The following is a 9,867-nucleotide window of genomic DNA, read 5'->3' as shown; positions in this document are numbered from 1 at the left end:
AGAGAGAGAGAGAGAGAGATTTTGGGGGGTTATTTATGATAAAAATATGATATATGTGAGTTGACTGGTATCACGCTCAATGCTGCTGATATTGTGAGAGTGTGTGCTGTGACCATATTAAGAGGGACAGAGAGAGAGACTGAAAGTGAGAGGAAGAGAGAGATGTTTTGTGATGGTGTTTCCATGGTAGTGCGCACATGTTTTCGTTACTATGTGTGTGTGAAGAGAGAGAGAGAGAGAGAGAGAGAGAGAGAGAGAGAGAGAGAGAGAGAGAGAGAGACAGACAGACAGACAGACAGACAGACAGCCGGACAGATAGACAGACAGAGAGAGAGACAGAGACAGAGACAGAGAGAGATTGGTGGAGGTGGGAGAAATCGCCTATAATGTGTGTTCAGAGAGACGTGCGTTTATATGTTCACTTTGTATAGTGTGACATTTGCGTTTAAGTTGTTGTCCACTGATCGCGTTCTTTGTCCCTTGTTATTTAGGATTGTTGGGGGGTAGGGTGTGGCTGATTATTGTATTGTATACTGATGTTTGGACTTGAGCACCCGATTTCTGAGCTAGATTTAGGTCGGGGTGACCGTTGATTGGTCAGGCCTGCAGCCTTGGAGTTTGATGGTTGGTGGGGGGGGGGGGGGGGGTTCGTGCGTGGTGAACATTTGGCCAGTGCACAGAACTTGACAGAACATGTGTTAAGGTTGCCCAGGTCATGGAACTCACGCTGCTCCTTGGCGGCACGCTTTCCTTCAGACGCACCCCCATATCCCTCCCTGTTTCGCTGAACGGTTTCTCCTCATTCATTCCAAACGAGACCTATGAAGACAAAGACGTATTCTTTGCTTGGTTGAGTTTCTGCTTTGTTCTTTGATTGATTTTGTTTATTCCCTTGTCCCCCGTAAACAGGCGATAGAACTCGAATGTGTCACCGTCTCGCATTTTGAATGGAGCGCTGTTTTTGCCAAACTAAGATTTTCAGAGCTCTGATCGAATTGCGACCGGGGGGTGGGGGGGGGGGGGGGGGGGGGGGGGAGATGCGGATCGGAGAAGACGAACTAAATGACAAGAGGAAGAAGCCATCTGCATGCAGTAGAAAATAAGAAAGTGGTGCTGGTTCTGCTGAGCAAAATACATTCACGACAACGAACAAGATTGAATGCAATGGATGAAAGGTTCTGTAAGTTCAGACGTGTGAAGGCACATAATACTATAGAGCACAGAAACAGAATGCTTGACTCTCCGGTCGTTGAACCCGTTCAAGTAGTATTCAGTTTTTATATTGCTAGACTCCGCCCAGTTGTAATCTTTTAACCGCTGTGCGCTGATCCGTTAGTAATGTGTAGGTGTGAGTGGGCATTGAAATACAGTGATACCCACATTGTAAGACCCTCCGGTTTAAGTCTCTTGTCATCTCCCACCTCCCTCCGCTACCCTAATCCCACCCCACCCCCATGCTCTTTAATATTCCTTGTTCACAACGTCTGTAAAATTTACCTCCATTTTAAGACTCCCTTCCTTTTAAAATCTGATATCCTCAGCTTTGGGGGACCCCCGCGGGTTAGGGGGAAGAATTTACCCGATGCTCCCCAGCATGTCGTAAGAGGCGACTAACGGATTCTGTTTCTCCTTTTACCCTTGTTAAGTGTTTTCTTGTATAGAATATGGTCAATGTTTGTAAAGATTTTAGTCAAGCAGTATGTAAGAAATGTTAAGTCCGTTGTACTGGAAACTTGCATTCTCTCAGTAAGGTAATATATTGTACTACGTTGCAAGCCCCTGGAGCAATTTTTTGATTAGTGCTTTTGTGAACAAGAAACAATTAACAAGTGGCTTTTTACCCCCCCCCCCCCCCTTCCCCGTCGCGATATTACCTTCGTGGTTGAAAACGACGTTAAACACCAAATAAATAAATAAATAAAATAAATAAAGCTTTGGGGGCGGTCGGAAAACAGGGGTTCCCTTGTAAAACCAAGGAGAATCGTTGAGGCACGACTGTAGCCTATCTGTCCGGGTTTTATTGAGCAACTTGTCTGACATCAACGTTTGAAACAAAGAACAATTCCGGTCTCGTTTGACTGACTGACTAGTAAAGTTTACGTTCTCTTAGGACCAATTGTCCTATCTTGGGACAGGTAGAGGTAGTATGCTATGTGTCTCGTTTGACCTACATTGGACTACTGTTGTATACTCTGACCTACAATCCATGGTGCGGGACTTTAAACTGCGACGTAGATCCTTCATTGCAAGTTTAAATGGCTAATAAACTGTTAACCCACAGGCTCATTCAAGATTTACTTCCCTCGATAACTTTTTTCTTCTTCTGTAGTAAGAAGAGTAGTGTTTCTACAGGCCGTTTGGTGGCTGTTTTCTGTCGTTTATAGTCTTATGTATACTTTTTTTGCCCTTGCGCCGAACGTACGCGACATTAACAAACATGATTACAATATGCACAGAAATCCGACTACAATCTTTTTTTTTTTTTTTTTTAGTGAAGTGCAGCTTCTTTTGAAGGTATACTCGTTTTAGGAAGACCGTCTTGTAAATAAATGACCATTGATATGCCATAACATAGGATGAAGAGTCCTTTCACCTCGAACACATACCGACAACCTACACACGTGTGCAGAGTGGGATTTTTTCCGTATTAGTCTTGTAACCGAAAATTGTGTCAGTCTGCGAAATTTACAGATTTAAATTCCAATTCGGCACAGGAAACAGCCAGGCTGTTGAAACATGGTATACGTCCAAGTAAAAGGAGGCTGGGCAGATCTGTGTTGGTTTACACGTTAGTTTACGCTATTTTCGGAATCTTTGAATAATTTGTCCATTCGGTAAAGTATATTTGAGAAAGGGTACATTCACAAATGTCCATTAGATTAAGTCTGTGTCGAAACAGTGTCTTTCGATAAAGTGACATGTACCCGGTATGTTAAACATGGCCCCAAAGACTGTAGTGCCCTAATGGAACCGTGTTTCAGCACTAGACTTGGAGCTCTAGTGAGCTCCGCGTCCTACTCGATACAAACATTTTGTTAACGCGGGCATGCTGAGTCAGCTAGTTGTACAGAATGTTGATACCGCGCCGTCGATCAGTTTTCTCTCCTCCCAATCTTGATTGATATCGATTTCATATTTCGGGCCCAGAGTGCCTGTGCTAGGGCCAGGACCGGTGGATGCTTGCATAGCCAGGGCTCCCGGACCGTTTCCACGGCAGACAAGTTGTTCCCAGGGGATGTCTGCTGTAATTGTATACGACGCTTTCTGACTGGAAAATGATGTGAGAGTTCATGCTTATACCTAGATACGTATTCATGAGGTTTTGAAGCTTAAGTAGAAAGTTGAAATGGGCAGAAGAGAAATAGGTAAACATCTTACGATAAGGGTTCCCATATCGAATATGGAAACAGAGTGAATTCTGTCTTTGTTGCACTAAACGTGAAGGAGGAGGATGAGATATTATTATCAAATACTAGGTTATATTCTTATAAACATGGACAGTTTCTGCTGGTTTACTTTGTGGTGTACCAAGAAGACGTTGGTGGACAAACAATTAAGGCAAGGGAAAAAATACAATTTCAACTTTTTGAATAAGAATCTTCAAACAGATGTCAAAAGCAAGATTCTGATGTGAATTTGAAGACTAAAGAGAACACGAACCCAAACAGTGAATGTCACTTTAAGCAACAAGGTTGCAACCCCTTCTTGTGACATCATTGCCGTCCTTACAGTACTTCACAGCGGTCAAGTCCGTCACATATAAGGTCCGCCATCTGGAAAGACCTAGGCCAGTTGATGTCAAAATGTTCTTTATTACCAGAGCTAGTTAGCAAACAGGGTAGCGTGACCCGCCGCGACCCATACCCTGTGATGATGAGGGGTCACCCTGTTGTCCCCTGACCCCCTTGACCCCCGGCGCGTGCCAGTCTGATCCCAGGGGCGCCCCTTCCCCACCCCTTCACTCTGGGGGGGGCGCTGGTTAAATGAGGGGGCTATCGTGACATGTGTTGGTCCCGACCTCCACGAGTTCACACACCTGGGCTGTTTTAGAGGTTCTGTTTTGTTCTTTTTTTCGGCGTTGTTTTGTAGCGCGTGTCAGCCTTTTTTCGGGTTGTGTTTGAACTTTTTGAGCTGTACCTACCCACCCCCTCCCCCCCCCCTCCCAACCCCCCACCCGCTTTTTCTTTCATTCCCTGTTGGTACCCTCTATTCGTGCGCCGCCGCCGTCTTTCCGTCTCCGTGTCTTTTCTCATTAATTTTCTGAGACGTTTAGACAGGGCAAAGCGCCTTAAACCCTCAATCTGTATGTCTTGGTAAATGTGGCCTGATCCCTGTCGCGTGACCCGATAAAGACGGAAAGTAGAGGGTCAAGGGGATATGAGTGGAATGGGGAGGGTCAGGGGTAAGAGAGGGAAACCTGCCTCGTATTGAGGTACGATTGAAACAAAGAATCAAATCTTATTGTAAGGAACTGTCACCAGCAGCTGCTCTCTCTTTTTTTTTTCATGAATGTGTTGTTGCATCTGGCTTTGATTCGAAATGTCTTACAATACACTGTAATCAAACTAACACACACACATACACGCACACGCACACACACACGCACAAAGAGACAGACAGACTGGCAGACACGCAAACAAAAGGAACAGGAGGCAACCCTTTCCCGCATATGGTGTTTCGCCTGTCCATACTTTTCACGTGTCGTTCATTGAAGTATATTTCTTTTGCTCGCTTCTTCCGTGTTTAATATTTCTCATTTAAATTTTTAATAATGAACAATGTATCAATTATTCTAAATCTGATCCCACAGACTGCATGCCGCGCTGGCTCTTCAAACTCGCTCTTTATTGGTCCGTCGTATTGTGCGCAACTGTTCCCACTTTGTATTTTGGGATGCAGTCACTATTGGCGTGCACTGTAATTGGCCTCTGTGTAATCAACGACTCCGGCGTTCCGAATGTCCTTCTTTGAAATCAAGAGCTCATTTGTCCAGTTACTACCGTTGAGCTTCAGCGGCGCAGGACAAAACAAAAGTTTTAAATGACTATCATTTGACCAACCCGCCCTTCTCTGCCGTGTGGGGGTTGTATCTTTGTTTCTTCTGAATAATACATGTTTTAGTCCTGCATTTCTCGCTCCTGTCAGTGAGTTGTATTAGAATGGTTAAAGAGTGCTTCTGAAGTGAGCCGAGATGCGTTCTGTATGCAAAATGTTAATAAGAGAGTGGCCGGGTTTATAGGGGTGGGATTTGTCACCCGAGGTCTACTCGCCTGAGACGAGGACCTGTACTCGTTTCTCTGATTCTCTGTCTCTGTCTGTCCGTCTCTGTCTGTCTGTCGGTCGGTCGGTCTGCTTGTCTGTCTCTCTCTTCTTTTTTTAATTTTTTTTTATCTCTCTCGTGTGTGTGGGTGTGTGTGGGTGTGTGTGTGTGTGTGTGTGTGTGTGTGTGTGTTGTGTGTTGTGTGTGTGTGTGTGTGTGTGCAGTACAGCAGTGGGCAGCTGCAGTGACCAGCATGGCGGGTCTCTAATTGACCCGCAATGACCATTTTGCTTTTTGTGTTTCTGTGCATGGCGCTCGGCTGTAACTGATTGCACACAGAGCAGCTGTCGGTTTGAATCCTCCGTCTGTCCAGCAACCTCTAGCTCCAACCCCATCACAAACCCGCTCCTCAGTTATACATGTACCGCCAAGTTGCTCCTCCACCACCCACACACATTCATGCAGCGGAATACCCTTTTTATTTTAAGACAAACAAATATATATATAAGAAAATCAGATCTTGAAAAGGAGGGAGTCGTAAAGCGGGCGTAAAGATACAAAGGTTAGGAACAAAAATTCTTATAAGGCAAGAATGGAAATCAAAGCTTTGATGTCCTAAGGGCTGGGTGTAGAGGGAGGGGGGGGGGGGGTCTACTGTACCTTACAGTCACGTTGCCTGTCAATTTCAATGTCTCTTAGCTGTCATGGTTTACGTTCTGATTGGCGACATGTCAGTCTTGCGTTTTTTTCTCGCTATCTTTAGCACTGCTGGAATTAGAGGATGACGTTTCTCACGAGCACTTGCACATAATTTCATAATGTTATTACTCTGACCTGTGTCTGTCTGTATGTCTTTTTGTCTGTCCTTCTGTCTGTCTGTCTGTCTGTCTGTCTCTATTTATTGATCTATCTATCTGAGCCTATGTTGCTGCTGTAGCCGCATTTCATTAGAATTACAGATGTCTCAACATTAGTGTCATGCAGAGCGTAAACCTCAGATTACACTCTTTTTTTTTGTAGTAGATGATTTGGTATTTGTATCTCGCAGACTGGACAACCCAGACCTTAAATCACACACATCCCAACATTGCTTCTTCTCTGGTGTGAGTGGATGGTACACTGATGTTGGGAAGAGTGGAGAGGGAGATGATCGATTGACAGGCAGATAGGGGGCCATTGATTAGCATGCATGAACTCTCATCAGAATCGAGGGCATGCTATCACTTGTTCGACATAGTGCCGCCCCTCCCCCCCCCTCTGTCTGTCTGTCTGTCTGTCTGTCTGTCTGTCTGTCTGTCTGTCTGTCTGTCTGTCTGTCTGTCTGTCTGTCTTTGTCTCTCTCTAACTCTCTCTAACTCTCTCTGTCTCTCTCTCTGTCTCTCTCTCTCTCTCTCTCTCTCTCTCTCTCTCTCTCTCTCTCTCTCTCTCTCTCTCTCTCTCTCTCTCTCTGTAAGCACGCTTTTTCTTCTGTTCAAGGTACATTTTATGTTAGCGAACATGTTAACCGCCACAGATTTTGTTAAGGCTTTCACATATAGAATAGAAACATTCTTTAACTTAAAGACATGGCGAAAATCAAAAGTCTGGTTGCTTCCTGTTTTGAGTAGGAATTTTTTTCGTTGCCTTAGTTTCGCATATGAAACCTATGTCAGTCAGCAAAAATGATTCAGTAAATAATAAAAAATAAAAAAACCCATTAATAATGCTAATAAAACTCTGTGTAGAAGGCAGCTAAACTATTGATTTTGTTGTATGTGTCTAAGTGAAAGAATGCATTATTCCCTGTGAAAGCCAGGATAGATAGATATGTGACAATGAAGATGATAGTGAAGGCAAGAAGGACGGGAACCTTGAACCCATGCAAGGTTGTGCTGGTCATGCCTTAGCACCTTGAGACGAAAAAGAAAGGTCAACGTCCTCCGCTCCTCGACAGGTGGTTAGGATTAAAAAGAAATACAACGTGACATTGTAGGATTTGAATCTTGATTTTGCAAACAACAAAAAAGACCTCAAGCCTGCTTTGTTTTCATTTCCAGATTATAGAGGTCAACAATATGAGCAAGGTCAAGTTGAAATACTGGTAAGTGTAAAGTCTTTGTTTCGGGTTCGTGTACTGTAGCTTATACACGAGACAAAAAGTGACACGCACGCACGCATAAGTACGCACGCACACGCGCACGCACGCACACGCACGCACACACGCACACACACACACACTCTCACGCACGTACTAACACACACACACACACACACACACAAAAACTGTCATGAGCGTAATTGTCTCTGTTGCATAACTGCCAAGGCGGTTGAGTTTAGCTTCAAGATTTTGCGATTTTGTTTTACTTGAAACATGTATATGTTGTAGGTATGTTGTTACAATAATAATGTTGTGTCATCCTTTTTGCAGCGGAGTGGCCTTCAACACGCCGCAAGTTCGACCCACGATAGAACAGATTGACCAGTCATTCGGAGCCACACATCCAGGAGGTACGCCAAAGTTTTCTCCTACACCCGCACTCATACACACACACAGACACACACACACACACACACACACACAGACAGACACACAAACACACACACACACACACACACACACACATTTAGTAAGTAAGGTTGGTATCACTGTCCTACAAAACAGTCAAACTGAGGATGCCACTAAAACTCTGCTCTGTGCCTTTGTCCTATCCCGACTCGATTATTCTTTCTGGCTCTCCCAACTACATCATCGAAAAGCTTCAGCGTGTTCAGAATCATGCCGCCCGCCTCATCTTTCGCTCTTCCAAGCACGACCACATCACCCCTCTTCTTCAAACCCTACACTGGCTGCCTGTTCAACAGAGGATTCAGTTCAAGATCTCCACACTCTGCCTTAGAAACTTTGATCTATCGTCCCCTAGCTATCTTTCTGACCTTCTTGATGTCTACTCCCCCTCTCGCTCCCTAAGATCCTCCGCAGACACCCGCCTTTTTAGGATACCATCAGCACGCACCAAAACATACGGCCAGCGCACCTTCTCTTACCAGGCCCCATCCATCTGGAACCAACTCCCGTACTCACCCAGGCACTCCACATCTATGCAATCATTCAAAACCTCACTCAAAACACACCTCTTCCCTCACTAGTCTGTTAATGACCACCCATCCCCCTCTCCTGCTGGTCCTTAATCTGTCTCCTTCTCTCTCCTTCTTCTTCCCTTTCCAGCTCTATTCTTCTTCTCTCAACTAACTTTATGTATCCAATAATTTATTTATTTATTTATGACTGTTTTTCCGTCTTCAGAATGCATGTGCCTGTAGTTGGTATGAGTGAGTGCGTCGCGTTCTCGCTGTGCGTCTGTCTGCGAGTGTATGAGTCCGAGTGTCTTGGTCCTTGTCGATTTGTGTTTCGTATAATGTTCACTATGTATTGTATATTTTGTAAGCGCCTAGGGCTATATTTAGATTAGGCGCACAAATGTTCATAATAATAATAATAATAATGTATTTATTGTCGAGAATGTATTTTGTTCAGCAGAATCACCACTTATTTTTGTATCTTCTGCGGCAACCTAAGCTTAAAGGGCTTTTCTTCGTCATTTCGCTCTTCGCCCGCCGTCCCCCTCCCTCTCCCTCTCTCTCTCTCTCTCTCTCTCTCTCTCTTAATAAAAGGGAAGTAAAGTCAGTTATTTTCAGGCGATACTATGCAAACTACTTCCGAAGTATAATATCGTCATCGGTGACGAAACCAAGATCTTTTACGATGATCCAGCTTCTCGAGTTAATTGCATCGGGCGGACGGACCTATCTGGCGTTTTCGCTGAACTGTTGGCTGATCCACCCTTTTCATCAATGGCTCCGTTGTTTTATGGCTGTCCTGTTTCGTCGGCAGTTTGGTCATAATTATCAATCGCCTCAATAGGGATGAAGACTGCTCTGTCCTGGCAATCTACTTTTTTTTTTTAAAGCCAATTAAATGTATCGCAAACATAAAGAAACCCTTTTTTGACTCACATGCGAAGCAAAAGTGAGTCTATGTACTCACCCGAGTCGTCCGTCCGGACGTCCCCCCCCCGTCCGTCCGGACGTCTGTCCGGCCGTCCGGAAAACTTTAACGTTGGATATTTCTTGAACACTATTCAGTCTATCAGTACCAAATTTGGCAAGATGGTGTATGATGACAAGGCCCCAAAAAACATACATAGCATCTTGACCTTGCTTCAAGGTCAAGGTCGCAGGGGCCATAAATGTTGTCTAAAAAACAGCTATTTTTCACATTTTTCCCATTTTCTCTGAAGTTTTTGAGATTCAATACCTCACCTATATATGATATATTGGGCAAAGTAAGCCCCATCTTTTGATACCAGTTTGGTTTACCTTGCTTCAAGGTCAAGGTCACAGGAGCTCTTCAAAGTTGGATTGTATACATATTTTGAAGTGACCTTGACCCTGAACTATGGAAGATAACTGTTTCAAACTTAAAAATTATGTGGGGCACATGTTATGCTTACATCATGAGACACATTTGGTCACATATGATCAAGGTCAAGGTCACTTTGACCCTTATGAAATGTGACCAAAATAAGGTAGTGAACCACTAAAAGTGACCATATCTCATGGTAGAAAGA

General features: G+C 44.3%; 1 long non-coding RNA gene across 1 annotated transcript in view; it reads left to right on the top strand.

Moving 5' to 3' along the window:
• The window catches only part of LOC138954594 (uncharacterized), a 14,602-nt gene extending 6,847 nt beyond the window's left edge, over nucleotides 1-7,755 (top strand). The window contains exons 2-3 of the long non-coding RNA XR_011451905.1: nucleotides 7,297-7,340; nucleotides 7,668-7,755. This is a non-coding gene — a long non-coding RNA (uncharacterized lncRNA). The remainder of the gene's footprint in view (nucleotides 1-7,296; nucleotides 7,341-7,667) is intronic.
• The last annotated feature ends 2,112 nt before the right edge of the window (nucleotides 7,756-9,867 follow it).

Source organism: Littorina saxatilis, unplaced genomic scaffold (assembly GCF_037325665.1).
Source record: "Littorina saxatilis isolate snail1 unplaced genomic scaffold, US_GU_Lsax_2.0 scaffold_1763, whole genome shotgun sequence".
Taxonomy (NCBI): Eukaryota; Metazoa; Mollusca; class Gastropoda; order Littorinimorpha; family Littorinidae; genus Littorina; species Littorina saxatilis.
Note: the sequence above shows the minus strand (reverse complement) of the source record. Positions and strands in the feature narration are given on the sequence as shown.